Here is a 21,576-nt window from a genome sequence, read left to right on the forward strand (position 1 = left end):
ATGCTTTGAAAATGGTACAAATGAGTTTTCAATTAATAAGCTATCCCTTTAATGACCAGGCAATTCAGTCACTATTAATTAATTCTCCACAAAGAACCTTAACAATCCAAATAGATATGGGAAACCATTTCATTAATATTTTGAAAACAAGGCAACCCCTGAAGGTGATGAATTAATTACTTTTGATTTGCTGAAAGCCCATTTTATAACAGGGGTTAGCTGTCCCTATCTTTATTATTTTGTATTCCTAATTTCCCCTCTCCCAATTTGTCTGGGAATCCGGGCTGTCAGTAACTATTTTAGCCATAGTCCTAATAACCAAGGCCCCCCAGAAATGTCCAGCTGGGTTTTCTCTCCATGACATTAAGTAGACGATTAAAGTTACAACAATCAGCCATATCCTCAAGAATTTTTCCTACGTGGGAAAAGCTTCACATAGTATGAGTCATGGTTTTACTCAAGCCTTTTCCTTTCCAAGACAGAAAACATGAAACCAAGAAACAGAATGGAATAGTTTTTTTTCCCTATTAAGACAAAAACAATGATACTCAGAACTGGCTCAGTTGGCCCTTTCTCATCTTATCTTCCCGCAGTTCAAAATGCTTATAATGTCTTAATGGCAAGCATCCTTTTAGACCTTCGGTTGGGTTCCACACATGTTTTTTTATGATCTTTGCCTTTTCCCAGAAAACTGGTTTTGTTTGACCACCACAGCTGCTCTGCTTCTGACTGTACTGCCTTTTCCTCTGTGCGTACAGGGAATCCTTGCCTTTCTGGTACTGCATCAGTTTGTGAGGGTGGTGCTTGCCACACTTCTTTGAAGAAAGTTCTGTGGGTTTTAAGGACATTCACCCAAGGGCAGCGTTGGTGCTTCCAATTGGGCTTCTCTGACATTTAGGCTGCTGGGATCCCTCAGCCAAGGACAAAGATGAGCTGAAGAAGATGGAAGATGGTGGAAGACCCTGTACCTTTTTTAATACAGTAATTACCAACACCCTCCCTCCCTCTTTTCACAATTGTTTCTGTCCTTAATAGAGTCTCATCACTCAGTAATGGACGTGACTGCAGGATTTTCCCCAAGCTATGGTTCATCTACTGGGGAGTTCTCAAGAGGGCTTGGGGCTTGTTCTTTCTGTTCTCTTAAATAAGTTTCTTTTGCTGTAGGGAGGAAGCAAGACAGTTCTTAAAATTCAAATTGAACATAATATATTACAAAAATGGGTGGGAGTGTCATATAATTTATAGCAATACTTTCAATTTCAAGACACACTGATTTAAAAATGTTACTTTTTAATTGATCAGTACTTTAGTTTGTAAGAATCTTTTAGTATCTAATTAAGCGTTCAAATCAAACTCAATTACTTTTTTGTTGTTACCTGATTCACAAAATTTCTCTCTCTCTCTTTTTTGTGAGTCAGGAAAGCATTAATATATTAATATTAATATAATATTATAATATAGTAATATAAGCAGGCAGTTTCTAAGTGCTGATCTAATTTGTTTTTTATCTGAAATTTCATTGGTACCCCCAAACACATCTCTCTATAATGAGATGAACTTCTTTTCTAGTCATTCTGGGGGGATTGGTAAATGCCCTTAATTCCCTTGAAAACAAATTCTAAAAAATATTAAACAATAGCATTTATTTCAACATTTATTAAAAAAAAAAAACATTCAAACTACACATAGGTCTGAGGGGAAAATTCTCTCTCCCTTTTTTCTCATCTGTTCTTCTATACTCCAGAACCTGACCACAGTTCAGAAATGTAAAAGGACAGAAAGAATCTTTCTGAAAACTTACAGAGGTTCACATTAGTGAACAAGACACAGAGAGATTTACCAGTAAATTTTTTCCTTCTAAACTTTGTGTGCACAATTTTAGACTCTGAGAGACACAAAGATAGGCATAGAAGAACACAAACAGATTGGCAGCTGGATAGACATTGGCCCCTATATCAAAAGTTATTTCTCCTTGCCTGCCTTACTAGATGTCTCCAGGCCAGACTGTCACACACAGGTATATACATACACACAGCCTAAGAAATGATTACCTTTTAAAATTGCACCTGTCTTGTTTCTTTTTTGGTTTTGATGACACTTGCTTTATCAGTCACATCTACTAATCTTCACTTTACTGTGTTTTTCCTCCTCTGCCTCTCTGCTGTTCCTCTGATGTGTGCAGTCAGAAAGCAAAGGAAGAAAGGAGGGAGGGAGGGAGGGACAGAGAGAGAGAGAGGGAGAGAGAGGGAGAGATAGAGAGAGACAGAGAGAGACAGAGAGAGACAGAGAGACAGAGAGAGAGACAGAGAGAGAGACAGGGACAGAGAGAGACAGAGAGAGGCAGAGAGAGGCAGAGAGAGGCAGAGAGAGGCAGAGAGAGACAGAGAGACAGAGAGACAGAGAGACAGAGAGACAGAGAGACAGAGAGACAGAGAGAGAGAGAGAAAGAGGGAGAGAGAGAAAGAGAGAGAGAGAGAAAGAGAGAGAGAGAGAAAGAGAGAGAGAGAGAAAGAGAGAGAGAAACTATCTCTGTTCTTTATCCTATATACAGAAGACAATTGCAAGTTCAAGGTCTCTCTTACCAGCACTGGAAGTTCTCATCTGCCTAGGCCATCAATCTTTCATTAAGTAACACAAATAGCCAGCATCATAGGAAAGCCTATCAAGACACAAGCCAATGTGCATTTTCCAAATGTTGCCATACTCCTGTGGCTCGGGCCACACCTTCCACATTTGTGGATGGCCAACATGCTATCTTTCCCTCAGGGATAAGGGTAGCCAAGATACCCCCTATGGAAGCCTCACTACCCATTCCCTTTCCTCAATATCCTGCAAAATAAGAGGCAGATCTGTTAAGCCCTAATTATACTAATTGTATGGTGGCATACTCTCCCCGCCTCCATCCCAAGAGAACACTGAGATACCAAGGAAAGAGGGACTCATACAGGCTTGGTTGTTAATATGCTTTATGAGGGTTAATTAGGTTGATTGGGTTGGTTAAGGGAGTTTACTCCTAAGAGGCCAGTTGTCCTGGGCAGCAGTAGGATAAAGTGACATCGTGAATCCCTGCACCAACTCTGGGCCAGGTCAGGTACAGAACAAAGAAGGGGTTTACATTTTTCCATGGGAGAATTGGAGCTTTTTTTGCTGTTCACATTTATTCAAGATAGTTTACATTAACCATGAGAACTGAGGTCACATTCTATACTCTGGTCTACCCCCATGCACTATCACCCTAGGTAATTTAAAAAGTATGTCAAACTGGATTCTGAATGGGAAAACCAATGAAAAGTCACAAGTCATTTTTTCCATCCTAGGGTAGCTCAGTAAGATGTAAAGAGAGGTCTGCGGGATGGCCTGGAGCATGGTGTGACAGTCATAGAAGCCGAAGTGGCACCAGAGAGCTCAGTGCACAGGGACAGTGAGGAGACTGAACACCTGGTTAGAAAGAGATTCCAGGGGATTCCTCTGCTAGATGGGACTTGGCAACCCCATTGCCCATTACCCAGTTTGGAGTCAGAGTTCCAGGATGGAGAGGAATAGTTGTGGTCACAAGGGAGTAGGGCTGTGCCTAGGAAAGGATCAGAGAACAAATAAGTGACCAGACCTCTCCCTGGATCACACCACCTTGGAAGTGCTGAAAATTTACAGGCCGCTAGACCTACCTGTGAAAACATCAGAACATAAAAGATCATGCCAGAAATTCCCATTACCCCCAAAGTGAGTAGAGCCCAAGACTAACATCCAGTCTAAAGTCAAGAAATAGGCTGGAAGAATGAGAAAATACAACAACTACAAAGAACCTGACCATAAAAATCTACCATAGTGAAAGGGAAGTTCAAGAAAAACTCAGAAGAAGACAATGACTTGAAAACATTTACAAGCAAGGCCTCAAAGAAAAATATAGATTGGACCCAAGCGCAACAAGAATTCCCAGAAGAATTTAAGAAAGAGCAAAAAAAATTAAAAACCAAATAAGAGTAGTAGAAGAAGAATTGGGAAAAGAAATGAAAGCAATAGAGAAAAAAGTTATGAAAAGAGAATTAATAGCTTGGTAAAAGAGGTACAAAAAATAGAGAAGAAAATAACTCCTTAAAAATAGAAATTGGCCAAATGGTAAAAGAGGTACAAAATCTCACTGAGGAAAATAATTTCTTAAAAATTAGAATGAGTTAAGTGCAAGTTAAAGACTTTAGGAGACATCAAAAAACAATCAAAGAGTAAAAAGATTGAAAAAATAGAAGAAAATGTGAAATATCTCATAGGAAAAACAACTGAGCTGGAAATAAAGGAGAGATCATTTAAAAATTACTTGACTACTTGAAAGCCATGATCAAAAAGAGGACATAGACATCATATTTGAAGGAATCATAAAAAAACACCGCCCTGATATCTTAGAACCAGAGGTCAAGTTAGAAATGGAAAGAATTCATTTATCACTTCTTGAAAGAGACCCCCAAATGAAAAGTCCAAGGAATATTATAGCAAAATTTCAGAATTCCCAGGTCAAGAAGAAATTATTGAAAGCAACCAGAAAGAAAGCATTCGGATATCATGAAGCCACAGTCAGATGGCTCTGGAGGAGAAAGTGAGCCTGGTGACCTTGCAAAGCCCTCCTTCACTCAAATCCAAGTCAACTACAAGTCATGATGTCATGGTCCTCTTTGAGAGCAAAGGACAAACACAACAACAGCCACAGTCAGGATCACACAAGATTTAGCAACTACAACATTAAAGGAGTGGAAAGTCTAGAATATGATGTTCCAGAAGGCAAAGGAGCTAGGATTACAACCAAGAATAATCTATGCAGCAAGACTCAGACGAAGCAAAAGAAAAAACAGATCTAGTTAAAAGAGATTATCAGGGAAATTACATTTTGTTAAGACAATGAATTGATATAAACAATGGACAATGAATTAATAGCAATACTGAACATGTATGAATTAAATGGTATAGCATCCAAATTAATGAAGAAAATGTAAAGTGAATTACAGGAGGAAATAGACAGTAAAACTATATTAATGGGGGAACCTTGATTTATCCCTCTCAGATCTAGATAAATCTAATCATAGAATAACCAATAAATAAATAAAGCCCCACCAAATTGCCAGCATCAAAAATGGAAAGGGTAAATTCACAACCAATTAAGATAAAATTAAGTCAATTATTAAGAGCTATTTTGCTCAATTTATGACAATCTAAGTGAAATTAATGTTTGCATATATATAAATTGCCCAGCTGAAAAGAAGAGGAAATAGAATATTTAAACAACCTTATCTTAGAAAAAGGAATTGAAGAAGCCATAAAACTTAAGCTATCTGGTCCTGGATTGTTATTGTTTTTTCCTTTTGAGGGAGCTCATACAATCATAAGAAAAACCAACCCAGGACCAGATGGATTTACAAGTGAATTCTGCTAAATGTTTAAAGAACAATTATTTAGGGGATTCTGGGAAGATGATGGAATGAGGCAGGAAGTTACCTGGCTCTCCCAAATTCTCCCACAAACAATATAAAATAATGTCTCAAAATGACTTTTGAGTGGCAGAAATAATTAAAAGTCAGGGTAAAGCAGTTGTCTAGCCTAAGATAATTTGGAAGGACGGTAGAAAAGACCTGACTTCCAAGGGTGGTGGTCTAGCCTGAAGTGCATATATCTCCATACAAATCCCTCTGATTAACAAACAACAAGTCATGAGGCCACCTCGACTTCAGAAACTTTCATCCACAGACAGTGTGATCAGGGGAAGATTGTTGGACCATGTGATGGTGCTGGGTGTGGGGCTCAAGTGTGTTTATCAAATGCAGTTCCAGGCTGTGGCTGTGGGCAAGAAGGGAGCACTTGCTGGTGAATGCAGTCTCAGAGGGAAAGGGATTCCAGTGGCTTTGGGCGCTTGGAGGAGAGAAGAGTCCCTGGTTTTGGTTCCAGGGCAGAGGAGTGAACAAAAACAACAGGAAGGACCACAGGGAAGGAGAGCATGACAGCATTACTGGAAGCCCTGGTACGGCTTAGGGAAAGAGAGAAATACCTGAGGTTAGGCTCCCAGACATAGCTCAGAAAACAACAACATGAAAAATCTGAATCCTGAGATATTATCTCCCACCATTAGGAATGAGAGCCTGACTCTAACACAAAAGTTAACGGCCAATAAATAAGATGTTAAAAAATGAGTAAGCAAAAGAGAACAAACCCAACCATAGATACCCACTATGGTGAGAGGATCTGGTTTTAAACTCAGAAGAAGATAGTGAAGTCAAAACAACTACTTCTTCTTCAAAGAAAAAAATGCAAAATCATCACCAGCCCAAAAAGAGTTCTTGAAAGAGTTTGAAAAGGACTTTGAATATCAAATAAGAGAGGTTGAGGAAAAGTTCGGGGAAAAATTAGAGTAATGCAAGGAAATCAAGAAATTAGGAAAAACCAACCAATTAGAAAAAGAGATCCAAAAATTTCTGTAAGAAAATAACTCCTTAAAAATTAGAATTGGGCAAGGGAAGCTAGTTATATAACAAGACACCAAGAAATAATAAAACAAAATCAAAAGAATGAAAAATTAAAAGAGAATCTGAAACATCTCATTAGAAAAACAACTGACCTGGAGAACAGATTGAGGAGAGACAACATAAGAATTGTTGGATTACCTGAAAGTCATGATTTAAAAAAAGAATCTAGATACTATATTTCAAGAAATCATTAAGGAAAATTGCCCCAAAGTTTTAGAACCAGGGGGTAAAATAGAAATGGAAAAAATTCACTGATCACCACCTGAAAGAGATCTCAAAGTGAAAACTCACAGGAACATCATGGCAAGTTTTGAAGCTCCCAGGTCAAGGAGAAAATACTGCAAGCAATTAGAAAAAAAAAATATTGTGGAGCTACAGTCAGAATAACATAACATTTAGCAGCTTCTACATTAAAAAAATGAAGGGCATAGACGTTATATTCCAAACAGCAAAGGAGCTAGGTTTGCAACCAAGGATAATTTACTCAGCAAAGTTGAGTATGATCTTGCATGGAAAAAAATTGGATTCTTAATGAATTAAAGGACTTTCAGGTATTTGTGGGGAAAAAAACAGAACTGAACAGAAACATAAGGCAAACATTAAAGAACAATTATAAAGAATTTACTTCTTGTGTGGGAAATTGTTATTCTCTTAAGAATGTCATTACTATTTGGGTAATTTGAAAGAGTGTACATAACTAGAAAGCTTAGTGTTGAGTTAAGTATGATGAAATGATCTTAAAAAATAAAATTGAATAAGGAGAGATAAAAATGGAACAATTATCTCATACAAAGAGGTGTGAATGGAAGAACTGTTACAGTGCAGATATCAGAATTGGGTTAAAGTGGGAATAACATATACATCTAGAAAAGTATAAGTCTTCTTAACTTTCAAAGAAATAGGATGGTGAGGGGATAGAATAAGGGAGGGACTTTTAGAAGGGTGTATAAATCAAGAAATAGTTGGTTGTTGTCCTTCATTCTCAAAGAAGACCAAAATGACATCGCCATGATAAAGTGAAGTTTGAGTGTGTCCAGGTGTGGATGATGAGACCAATATGACCTCAGAATGCTCTACCACAGATTGGGCGCAGATAGTTCATGTGAATATTTGGGATGGTTACTCCAAATTTGCGCATCCTGCATTTTCTTTGTGCTATCTCAATTCTGCTTTGCTCATAGAGCACCTTTTCTGATGTGGGCACGCCGTGCTGAGTGGTCCTGTGCCAGTGCCTCTCATGTTACACAGTCAAATTCAAAGTTCTTGAGATAGACCTTGCGAGTGTCCTTGTATTGCTTCTTCTGACCTCCTTGTGACCACCTGTCCCATATGAGTTCTCCATAAAATAGTTTTTTTGGTAAGCATACATTTTGCATTCAAACAACATGGCCAACCCCTTGGAGTTGTGCTCTCTGAAGCATAGTTTGAGTGCTTGTCAGATTGAGCAAGGACTTCAGTGTCTGGAGCCTTATTCTGCCAGGTGATCCTCAGAATCTTTCCTAAGACAGTTCAAATGGAAGCAATTCAGTTTCCTGGCATGGCACTGGTAGACTGCCTATGTTTCACAGGCATACAACAATGAGGTCAGCACAATGACTCTGTAGACCTTCAGTCTGGTAGTCAGTCTAATTAATACGTCTTGTCTCCCAAATTTTTCTTCTGAGCCTTCCAAACACTGAGCCAGCTCTGGCAGTGTGTCTGTCAACCTCATTGTCAATGTGTACATCCCTGGAAAGTGTACTACCAAAGTAAGTGAACTTATCCACAGCATTCAAAACTTCTTCATTTGTTGTTACTGCTGGTTCCACATATGGATGATGTGGTGGTGGCTGATGGAGCACCTATGTTTTCTTGGTGTTAATTATTAGGCCAAAATTAGCACAGGTAGCAGAGAATTGATCCATACTTTGTTACATCTCAACTTCAGAGGCTGCACTGAGTGCACAATCATCTGAAAACAGAAAATCATGCACCAGCACTCCCTTCACTTTGGTCTTGGCTTGTAGCCTTTTCAAATGGAAGAACTTACCATCAGATGGTAGTTGACTTTGATGCCATGTTCATCCTCATTGAAAGCATTTGTCAACATGGCTGAAAACATCATGCAAAAAACTGGACAATGATTTCGTGCCTTCCCAGTCACCAATGGAGTGAAACAGGGCTGTGTGCTTGCTCCCAGGAAATAGTATGGTAAGAGGATAAGACAAAGGAGGAATTCTTAGAAAGGTTGCAGAAGAGGGAGGCAGTAGTTAGAAGTAGATTAGATATTTGAGGAGGGATAGGGTAAAAAGAGAGGAAGAGAAGGATATACAGTGAGGAAAAATAGGAGAGAAATGCACAACTGGTCATTATAATTTTAAATGTGAATGGGATGAACTCACACATAAAACAGAAATGGTTAGCATAATGGATTAAAAATCAGAATCTGTCAATATGTTGTTTACAAGAAACACATTTTAAAATGAGAGATACATATAGAGTAAAAACAAAGGGCGGGAGTAGAATTTATTATCCCTACGCTGATGCCAAAAAAAAAAAAGGAGCGGTAGCAATCATGACTTCAGACAAAGTTAAAGCTAAAATAGATTTAATTAAAAGAGACAAACAAGGTAACTACATTATGATAAAAGATACCATAGATAATGAAGTAATATCAACAACACTAAATTTATGCACCAAATGCTTTAGCATCCAAATTTTTAAAGAAAAAGCTAAATGAATTATAGGTAGAAATAGATAACAAAAGCATAGTAGTTGAGGACTTCAACCTTTCCCTTCTCAGAACTAGATAAATCTAGCCAAAAAATAAATCAGAAATAAATCAAGGAGATGAACAGAATCTCAGATAAGCTAGATGTGATAGATATCTGGAGAGAATTAAATGGGAATAGAAAGGAATATACCTTTTTTTAATGGTACATGGTACCTTGACAAAAATTGACCATGTATTTGAACATAAAAACTTTATAGTTAAAGGTAGATAAGCAGAAACATCACATGTATTCTTTTCAGATCACAATGCAATAAAAATGATATTTAATAAAGAACCATACAAACACAGATTAAAAATTAACTGGAGATTAAACAACCTAATCTTAAAGAATGAGTGGGATAAAGACCAACTCATAGAAACAATAAATAATTTTATTAAAGAGAATGAAGATAATGAGATAACATACCAAAACTTATGGGATTCAGCAAAAGCAGTAAACAGAGGAAAATTTATAGCTCTAAATGTTTGTATCAAGAAAATGAAGAAAGAATAGACAAATGAATTGACTTTGCAATTAAAAAAATAGGAAAAAAACAAATTAAGAATCCCCTATTAAATATCAAATTAGAAATCTTACAAATTAAAGATGAGATTAATAAAACTGAATGTAAGAAAATTTGAATTAATAAATAAAACTAGGATTTGGTTTTAGAAAAAAACAATAAAATACATAAGCAAAAAAGTAAATAAAGAAGAAAATCAAAACACTAGTACTAAAAATGAAATGAAGATGAAATCAAAGCAATTATTAGGAGTTATTTTACCCAGCTTTATGCCAACAAATTTACCAATTTAAGTGAAATGGAAGAATATTTACAAAACATATGATTGCCTACATTAACAGAAGAGGAAATAGAATATCTAAATAAACCTATTTCAGGAAAAAAATCAAACAGGTCATAAATGAACTTTCTAAGAAAAAAAGCATCTTGACCAGAAGGATTTACAAGTGAATTCTACCAAACATTTCAAGATCAACTAATTCCAGTATTTAGAGTTATTCCAAATTATTTTGAATAATAGGCAAAGAAGAAGTCTTACCAAATACTTTTTATGAACCAAATATGATGCTGATACCTAAACCAGGAAGAGCAAAAACAGGCGGAAAACTATAGATCAATTTCACTCATGAATATGGATGCTAAAATCCTAAATAAAATACTAGCTAGGGGACTACAAAATGTACCACAAAAGATTATACATTAGGACCAAGTGGCATTTATACCAGGGATGCAGGGATGCTTTAACAAAAGGAAAACTATTAACACAATTGATTATATCAAAAACAAAAATAACAAAAATCATATGTTTATATCAATAGACATGGAAAAAACTTTTGACAGAATACAACACTCATTCCTATTAAAAACACTTGAAAGTATAGTTATAAATGGATTTTTCCTTAAGACAATAAGAAGCATCTATCTAATACCATCAACAAGCACTATTTGTAATGGAGATAAGCTAGAAGGCTTCCCAATAAAATTAGGTGTAAAACAAGGATGCCCATTATCACCAATATTATTGAATATTTTATTAGACGTGCTAGCCATAAAAAGAAATATTAGCAATAGCAATAAGGGAAGAAAAAGAAGTTGAAATCAGAATGGCCAATGAGGTAATAAAACTATCTCTTTTTACAGATTATATGATGATGTGCTTGGAAAATCCTAGCAATTCAACTAAAAAGTTAGTTGAAACAATAATTTTAGCAAAGTAGCAGGATATAAAACAACCCCACAGAAATCACCAGAATTTCAAAGTAACACCAACAAAACACTACAAGAAGAGATAGTAAGAGATATTACATTTGAAATAACTGTAGGCATATACCTGGGGGTATACCTGCCAAGAGCAAACCTAGGAACTACACAAAAACATAATTATAAAACACATTTTATACAAATAAAGTCAGATATAAGTAATTTGAGAAATATTATAATTGTTCATGGGTGGGCAGATTTAATATGCTGGAAATGACAATTCTACCTAAATTACTTATTCAATGCCATCCCAATTAAATTACCCCAAAATTATTTTATCAAACTAGAAAAAATAATAAGATTCATCTGGAAGAACAAAAGGTCAAGTGTATCAAGGAAATTAATGAAAAAAATGTAAAGGAAGAATTTTTAGCAGTGTCTGAGAAATAGAAAGGTGGATCAGTGGAGTAGGGTAGACATACAATACACAGTAGTAAATGACTATAGTAACCTCATATTTGACAAATGTTAAGACTTAAACTTTGGGGATAAGAATTCACTATTTGGTAAAAGTTATTGGGGAAACTGGAAAGCAATCTAGGAGGAACTGGTTATAGACCAATATCTTATACCATTTACCAAGATAAGATCAAAATGGATATACAACATAGATATGAAGGAAAATATCATAAGAAAATTAGAAAAACATATTACTTAGAAGACTCATGAATAGAAGAATTTACAAATAAGTAAGAGATAGAGAACATCGTAAGATGTAAAATGGATAATTTGATTACATTAAATTAAAAGGTTTTGTACAAATAAAACCAATGTAGTCAAGATTAGAAGACAAGCAAAAAATTTGGGAAAAATTATATGTACACAGTTTCTCAAAGGTCTCATATCTTAAATATATAGAGCACTTTTTCAAATTTATAAGAACATGAGTCATTTCCCAATTAATAAATGGTCAAATGATATGGACAGTTATTTTTTTCTGAAGAAATCAAAACTATATATGGTCATGAAAAAATGCTCTAAATCATTATTGATTAGTGAAATGCAAATTAAGACTAGTTTGAGATATCATCATATACATATCAGGCTGACTAAAATGATACAAGGGAAAAATGGCAAATGTTGGAGGGAATATAGAAAAATTGGAACATGAATACACTGTTTGTGTAACTGTGAACTAATCCAACCATTTTGCAAAGCAGTCTGGAATTATGCTCAAAGAGTTATAAAATTGTGAATATCCTTTGACTCAGTAATACCACTATTAGGTCTATTTCTGAAGGTAATTAAGGAAAAAGGGGAAAGAGCCTATATGTTTTAAGATATTTATAGTAGTCTTCTTTGTGGTGGCAAAGAACTAGATATTGAGGGGATACCCATCAATTGGAGAATGGATGAATAAGTTGTGGTATATGAGTGTGATGGAATACTACTGTGCTCAATGATGGGTTGGTTGACTTTAGAAAAATATGGAGAAATTTGCATGAAATAATAAAGAGTGAAAAGAGCGGGACCAAGAGAACATTGGATACAGTAACGGCAATATTGTTCTAAGAACAGCTTTGCACAAGTAAGTCATTTTGAGAAAGAACTGATAAATAGAAGTATGGGTAGTATGGTTTTACATATATTCATAAATTTGTGTCAAATGGTGGCCTTCTCTAGTGCAGGGTGGGGAGGATGGGGAAAAGGGAGGGAGACAATTCAAAATTTAAAATGTAAAAATAAATAAAAATTTTAAAAAACAATTAATTACAATGTTATATGTAAACTTTTTAAAAATAGGTGAAATTCTGTCAAATTTTTTCTTGACACAAATATGGTTTTGATACGTAAACTGAGAGAAAAAAATAGATCAATTTCCATAATGAATATTGATGCCGAAAAAATACTAGCATGGAAGTTACAGTAATACATCACAAAGATCATATATTATGGACAGACTGGATTTATATTGGGAATGCAGGGTTGGTCCAATAATAGAAATCTGTGTAAATGAGTATACCAATAACAAAAAACAAAAAATCATATGATTATCTCAATAGATACAGAAAAAGCTTTTGGCAAAATTCCTATTAGAAACACCAGAAAACAGTAATAAATGGAGTTTTTCTTAAAATAATAAATAATATCTACCTAAAACCAAGAGAAAGCATTATCTGTGATGGGGATTAACTATTAACTTTCCAATAAGATCAGGGATTAAGCAAAGATGTTCATTATCACCACTGTTAGTCAATATCGTGTAATAAGATAGTAATATGACAATATTGGCAATATTGATAGCAATAAAACAAGAAACTGAAGGAATTAGCATAGCCAATAAGGAAACAAAACTATCATTCTTTGCAGATGATATGATAGTATACTGAGAAAATCCTAGAGAGTCAACTAAAAAACTAGTTAAAATAATTAACAACTTTAGCAAAGTTGCAGGATATAAAGTAAACCCACACAAATCAGCATACACACACTATGCATATACACACACACTACGTATATATATATGTATCTATATGTGTATATATGCGTATGTATGTAATCATATATGTATATATTTACACACATACTCACAGCAGAAAAATATAGGAAGAGCTGTTCCATTTAAAATAACTAGAGGTAGGATAAAATACTTGGGAATCTACCTTCCAAGACACACAGGAACTATGTGATCACAATTACAATGTTAACTGGAGAAATATTAATTGTTCGTGGGTAGGCTGAGCCAATATAATAAAAACGATAATACTGTCTAAATTAATTTACTAATTCAGTGCTATACCAATCAAACTACCAAAGAATTACTTTATAGAGCTAGAAAAAACAGTAACAGTTTATCTGGAGTAACAAAAGATCAGGTCTATCAAGACTTACCTCCACTTTGCACCTGCTACTCTGCCTGGTTTCAGCCCCATAAGAACAGGATAGCCCTCCCAGGTGTAGCTCATCTCTAATCTCATCTCCAGCCTTGATTGATAGCACCTCCCTCAAGCTCTTTTCCCCTGTGATTAGAGGACAAGAGGGTGGAGGACCAAATTGCCTTTCAACGCCTTCCTTTATAGAGGGTAGAAACTGGACTTTAGTCTATTTCTCTTTGCATCTGTTGCTTTAGCTGGTTTTAAATCCTGGTGCCCCCTGGCATGGACAGGGCGATGGTGCTGTAATGTCTACAGTACCAGGCCTGGAGTCAGGAAAGATGCATTTTCCTGAGTTCAAATCTGGAACACACTAACTAGATGTGTGACCCATGGCAAATCACTTCACTCTGTTTGCCTCAGTTTCCTCATCTATAAAATGATCTGGAGAAGGAAAAGGCAAACCACTCCAGTATCTCTGCCAAGAAAGCCCCACAGGAGATCATGAAGATTTAGCTATGACTGAACAACAACACCCCTTGGTGTCCTCCTCTCACCCCTCCACCCTGATTTTTGGGCTCTTTTTGCTTTCTTTTTCCCACCAGATTGTTGTATTGTTAATGTATTTTTGCTTAATTTTAAGATCTTTCCCACCCATTAATAAGCTCATATGACCTGCTTAAATCACATGGAAGTGTAAGTCGCATGTGGTGAGAGGAGACTGCTGAAAGTGGAACAGGAAGGATAGAGCAGTGCTGGAAGGAAGTTGGTGAGAGCAGTTAGAGCAGAGGGAGAGAGAAGACATAGGCAGGCACAGCTAGTGTTGTGAGTGTTTGCTTGTGGGAAGGCGCCAGCCATGGGGGGAAGGCTTGGGAATGGCCTTGTCCCCCACACTGCTAATGTGTGTTGACTTCTTGGTTACTATGACAAATGTGACTTTCTGGTGTTGGGATTAGACTTTCTGGTGTCTGAATAAATGTGTTTCTTCTGCCTTCTCTATGGAGAGTCTGTTATGCCTTGTGATTCAGAACTGAGCTGGCATATTCATGGTCGCCTTTGGTACTGTAAATATTGCCTTGGGGATACAATTGTCAGCTCCTTGAAGTCAGGAACTCTCTTTCTTTTTTCTTATTTGTATCCCTAGCACTTAGCACAGTATCTGGCACATAATAGGCACTTAATGTTTATTGAATTGAACTGAAAGAAATCAATGATAAAAATTTGAAGGAAGGGGGCCTAACCGTACCTCCAGTTCCTATCTCCAACTGTCTTGGAGATCATCTCAAACTGGAGATCCAGCAGTCATCTTAAAACTCATTACGGCCTGTTGGTGGAACTGTGAACGGGCCCAGCCATACTGGAGAATGATTTAGAACTAAACCCAAAGGGCTATACAACTATACACACCCTTTGACACAGCAGTACCACTACTAGGTTGTTGCTGAGTCGTTTCAGTTGTGTCTGACTCTTTGTGATCCCATTTGGGGTTTTCTTGGCAAAGATACTGGAGTAGTTTGCTATTCCTTCTCCAAATCACTTTACGTATGAAGAAACTGAGGCAAACAGGGTGAAATGACTTGCCCAGGGTCACACAGCTAGGAAGTGTCTGAGGTCAGATTTGAACTCAGGAAGATGAGTCTTCCTGGCTCTGTGTTGGGCACTCTATGCACTTCAAGAACTAGCTCTTCTGGTATGAGGGCTTACTGAGCCCTTTTCAGGGCTGCTCATCCACCTTTGGTGTCCACCTGATTCACTCAACTCTTACCTGTGGCTCCAAGAAGCTGTAGCATGTGCAGGTGCCATACTATGGTAAAACTATCCTGGCAAATGGGCTAAACCAGGTTGAAGGTAACTGACAGGTCTCCAATGTTAGCGCGATGTCCACCCCAAGCAGGTGAACACTTTCCCTGGCAGAATGGATGGATGAGAACAATGTGTTCCAACAGCTATGAGGGCAGCTAAAGTAGGTGTTATAGAACTTGGTCAGGCAATGAAGATGCCATTGGGTCATCATCAGTCATCTTGACTTTTGCGCTGCTACTTTACTTTGAAGATTCAGGAAGCAAGAATGAGGCTGATAACCGTGAAACTCTGCCTCCCTTTAATCCAATTCATGCAAATGTCAAGATATCACTTCTGATATCGCTGGTCCTGTTCAAAAAGCAAAGGACGAGAACAAAAAAAACATGGAACAACCAACATTGTTACTAGGTTTATATCCCAAAGAGATCAAAGGAAAAGGTCCTCTATGTATGAAAATATTTATAGCAACTCTTTGTGGTGACAAAGAACTGGAAACTAAGGGAATTCCCATCAACTGGGGAATGGCTGAACAAGTTATGGCATATGAATGTGTTGGAATACTTTCATATAAAGACATATTAATTTATAATATAAAGACATATTAATTTATACAAACTAAGTAAGCAGAACCAGGGAGAACAATTTACACGAGTAATAGCAATATTGTTAAGATAAATCAACTGGGAAAGAATTGATAACTGCTCCATACAATGATCCATCACAGCTCTAAAGGACTCATGGTGTAAAAGGCTATCCACAAAGAACTAGTGAACTCGAAGTGCTGAATGAACCATATTTTTTTCCTTTATTTTTCTTCCTTTCCTCCTACTTTCAGAATATGACTCATGTGGAAATACGTTTTGCATGACTTTTTACGTAGAATGGATATTGTATTTCTTACCTTCTCAATGGGTGAGGGAAGAGCTGGAAGGAAAGAGAGAATTTGGAACTGAAAATAAATAAATATTATTGGTTTCTATGGTCTTGTATTTAGTTATTTCAAGCCTTGTGTCTACCCCAAGTCCACCACTGAATTTTCACTTCTAACAAAAACAATTAAGTAAAAGCATTCGATAGAATGGTTACATCTGACAACATGTGCAATGTTACTTCTTAGGAATTCTCTAACTACTGTGAGGCAGAAGGCATATTTTACTTATTTATTAAATATGATTTTTATTCTGAAGTTCAACATCAAAGCATTTCCATACACAAAGCAGAACAAAAAAAGGTGAAGCCATGAATCCTTTTACTCTTTTAGAAAGTATCAATCAGTCAAACCGACACACAACCTTCAAAGCCTCTTGGAACAAGTAATCGTTGTCAAGGCATACTTAATAGAGATTCCCAGTGCCCAATTTTTAAACCTCTTCCTGACTTTGAAGCTCTACTTTATATCCTCCAGATGGGCAAAGATGACGAAGAAAAAATTACAATTTTCAAAGGGACTGTGGGAGAGCAGGCATCCTGAGCCACTGTGATTTTTTCCAACTATTCTGGAAAGCAATTTGAAATCATACTTTCCCTTTATCTCATCAATACCACTGACACACATATCCCAAAGAGACCAAAGTTAGAGGGGGAAAAAGGACCCCAAAGGTATGTAACACTTATTTCAAAAGCTTCTTCTACAGGTATTATAATTAACTCTTACTGTAGCTTTAATATCCAAATGGAATGTTTGGATTTGGCAGTTGGAGCTGGCAGTTTTTGAGAAAAAGAGAAGAAAGTTAGTGGAGATGGGTTGAAAGAAATTGTGGAGAAAACAAGGAGAAAGAAGTTGAAGAAAGATACCTTTCTTGGGAAACATATCTTGTTATTTCATGAATAAAAAGTATAAAAAGATTTCTGAGTCTAATGCTGAGACCATTTTCCTGTGTTGTAATAAGTAGAGAAGATATAGAGAAAGAAGATGAAGAAATTTTATTTCTTGATGGGACTATTTTAACTTTTATCTTGCAAAGGATTCTCAGCTAGGTAACTCAGGGAATAGAGTGTTTGACTAGGAGTAAAAAACCAAACCAAACACCTGATTCAAATCCCCCCTCAGACTTCTGTTTTGTGACCCCGGAAAAGTCACTTAACTCTTGTTAGCCTTGGTTTCCTCATCTGTAAAATGGGGACAATAATAACAGTGTTGTTATTAGGATCAAATGAGTTAATAGATGTAAAATCCTTTGCAAATTTTAAAGTACTGTATAAAAGTCAGTTCTTATTGTTTTTATTAGAAGACATTTGCTTAGTATCCTAATCGAAATGAAGAAAGGAGTGGCGTTTCCAGAATTCTAAAGGTGACTCTGACCATGACCCATTCTCACAGCTAAAACATAAATAATTATTCATAGATTTTCTTATTGTTGAGTACATTGTTAATGAATTGTGTAACCAGTAACTTCAATATTTATTTAATCCTAGGAGAGTGGAAGTTTTTATATATAATGATATGAGCAACTGCTTATGGGGAAAATTGTTTCTCAGCTTATTAAATAAACAACATTGATTAGACTATGGTGAGAGCTCCAAGCTAATTGGTTTATTATTGATAAAGATGTTGTCATCAAATAGTTAATGAAAAAATATCTGAATTTATCCCTGGATTATCCTAGGATTCAAGATAATGAAAATGAGTATGGTAGCAGGTCAAGTAGTGGAGGTATGGAGATATGTGTGTGTGTATACATATATATATATATATATATATATATATATATATATATATATATATATATACATGTGTGTGCACACACACACACACACACACACACACCCCTCAAGTGAGGAATGATTGAGATATATGTTTATATTTTTTTTATTTAAAAATATTTATTATAATTTATATAAAAGCTGCAAAAACATTTCAGTCACTCGACATTACATTTAATAGACAATTCAAATAGTTTTAAAATCTAGACTCTATAAAATCACCTTACAATTTCATAGTTTAACAGTTTGATCATTAAAAACAGCTCAATGTCAGCAAAGGAGGTAGATGCTTCATGAGTACAACGGAATAAAAAGTTTGGCTCGTTAAGAAGAGTAGTCCACGATAGCTCTGTCCCTCATGCCTCTTCTGTGATTTTAACTGTGGCTTTCTCTTTCAGTTTGGCCAACACACAGAGCTTGATCTCCAGGCCAATGGCTTTGGCCAGGGGTGGAGGCACTGCATTCCCCACCTGTTTGTGTTTTTCTAAGGTACTGCCAACCAATCTGTAGGAATCTAGGAATCCTTGGGACCGGGCACACTCCCGCACACTCACTAGTCGGTGCTGTTCTGGGTGAATCACTCGACCCTGCTTGCCCATGGGTTCAGGATCAGTAACTGTAGTGCTGAAGAAGCCATCCCATTCCAATCTTCCATAGAGCCCAGCCCAATGGTTATGCCTGTTTCCAGTGTGAGGCAGGCACCATGGAATCAAGGTGTTGAACTGTCTATCTGCTGGATTACATGGTTTACCTTTCGCACAGGCGCAGACTCCTCTGAGGGCTCCAGTACTGCTGCGTCCATTCTTCTTATCATCATGGTTATAGCGCAGTTTCTTGGTCACGGTACCCTCTGAGATGTGTACCTGGATATTAGGAAGGTCTCGCCAATCTGACCCCGGAGTCAGGGGAATCAGTTTTACTCGAGCACTCACCAAAGCATTCATTTCCTTACAGACGTGCTCCCTGAGGATTTGATCATGGGAGCCCCTCATCTGTCTCTGGAACCAAGATTTGGGCTCCTCCTTGTAAGCAATCTCTTCTTCTGAGGCACCGTTCTTGATACTTGGAAGGTCTGACATTGTGTCATGGACAGTAATTGTTCGAAATGGAGCAGAACTCAGCCTCCTTATATTGCTAACAAATCTCTTGTTATCCACCACGACGCTGATCTGGCAAGGTCGGGGTGCAAATACATGCAGGGGCTCTGGAAACGTGGGGAGTTTCTCGCCTGGGGCTGCAGCCAAGATGATGGCCCTTCTTCGAGTTTGGGCAATACCATACTGGCCAGCCTGTAATACACCAAATGTGCACTGATACCCCATTCGAACCAGGCATCGGAGGGTCAGCTTAAGGATCATGGAACGCTTGAATGACACAAAGTTTCTTACTTTTATAAGTTTCTTATATATATAGAATGAGATATTATTTAGCTGTAAGAAATGACAAAAAGAGGCAGATTCAGAACACCCTGGTTAGCGAATATTTACAGTAGCTGTGTCCATAGATGTACGTTTCTAACCTTGTGCCCATCACCTCTTCGTCAGGAGGTAGGACAGGTCTTAGGTCCTTCATCTTGGGACCAGCCCATGGTTGGTCATTACTTTCATCAGTTTTTGTCTTTCAAAGATGTTTTTCACTACAATATTATTGTTCTTATAGAAATTGTTATAGTTCGGTTCACTTCACTCTGCATCCATTCACATTACCCAGGATTCTCTGGAACAACCTTTTTGTCTTTTCTTATAGCAAAATAATATTCTTTTTTAAAAAATTATTTTTCCCAGTTCCATGTAAGGACAGTTTTTAACATTCTTTTTAAATTTTTATTTTATTTTTAATTTATGGAATAAAACAAGAATTTCCATAACATAGGTTAATTTTTTTAAAAAAAGATGATGGCCCATGATATTGCATATCTGTCATTTAAAACTTGCTGTTCCTTTATATTTTATATATACATTTAAAACTTATGTATGTTAATATATTTAATTAAATTATTTTAATTTTAATTTTAAATTGAAATAAATGTAACTAAAATTAATGAATTTAAAATTTAATATAATAAAATAATACGTATTTTAAAATATATTTTTTAAAAATATTAATGACATCTTGTACATTTCTTTTTTTTTCTCCTCCCCAAGATGGCTACAATTACGCACAAATACATACACAAATTTGTATATGTACACAAATATATACAAATATGTATATGTATGTAGAATCATACTATGCATAATTCTATTTATCAATTGTTTCTCTGGATGCAGGTAGTATCTTCCTTCATATGGTCTTTGTAGTTAATTTGGGTATTTATAATAATCAAAATGACCTATTTGTTCAAGGTTGTTCTTACATTGCTTTTACTGTATACCCCTGTGATGTTTAAGAAGTTTGAGAGACATAGATTCTGAATAATCAGTCACCTTATTAGTAATGCTAGTGTTTTTATTAATAAAAGAGGTCAGTGGCACTCTTGAATGCCAAAGACCCTTCATGGTGGTAGGCTCACAATTCATATGTGCTGGGATGAGTGGGTGGTAATCAGCTGTGATTGGTTAACAATTAATAAGAGAATAAATATTACAGAGATGTGGATCTACTAACTTTGATTATGTCATATACTTCTAAATTACCCCCAACCTGGGAAAATCTAGACAAAGAATTTATTATCACCCACTCCAACCTGGGCAGAAGACAATGGGCTGGGAGTTTCACTTTAGATTAAATTCCTGGTAACGTTGGGTGGGGTCTGACCAATCTCATTTTCAGTAATGCCCTTCCAGAAACCGAACTTTGAAGTGAGGACCGCTGAAAAAGGGGGAACTCTAGATCTCCTCAAATCATTGGTTATTAAAAATCATTTTTCTCGCTTTTCATTATTTCATGCAGGTCTTTCTGTGTTTTTCTACAGTCAACTAGCTCATCATTTCTTATAGTACAGTAGCGTTCCATCAGAATCATACACCACAACTTATTCACTCATTCTCCAATTGATGGACATCCCCTCAATATGCAGTTATTTGCTACCACAAAGAGAGATGCTAGAAACATTTTATTTTCATTCATTTATTTATTTATTTAACTTTTAACATTCATTTTCACAAAATTTTGGGTTCCAAATTTTTCTTCCCTTTTGTCCCCTCCCCCCACCCCAAAACACCGAGCATTCTGATTGCCCCTATCACCACTCCCCTCTCTCCTCCATCATTCCTCTC

The 21,576-nt window shown here is 36.4% G+C and overlaps 2 pseudogenes; both read right to left on the reverse strand.

The window, feature by feature from the left end:
* Positions 1 to 462: 462 nt before the first annotated feature.
* Positions 463 to 996, reverse strand: LOC140508555 (large ribosomal subunit protein eL42-like; annotated as a pseudogene).
* Positions 997 to 18,458: 17,462 nt separating this feature from the next.
* On the reverse strand, positions 18,459 to 19,740 carry LOC140508423 (DNA (cytosine-5)-methyltransferase 1 pseudogene; annotated as a pseudogene).
* Positions 19,741 to 21,576: the final 1,836 nt, after the last annotated feature.

This window comes from Notamacropus eugenii, chromosome 5 (genome assembly GCF_028372415.1).
Source record: "Notamacropus eugenii isolate mMacEug1 chromosome 5, mMacEug1.pri_v2, whole genome shotgun sequence".
NCBI classification, from domain to species: Eukaryota; Metazoa; Chordata; class Mammalia; order Diprotodontia; family Macropodidae; genus Notamacropus; species Notamacropus eugenii.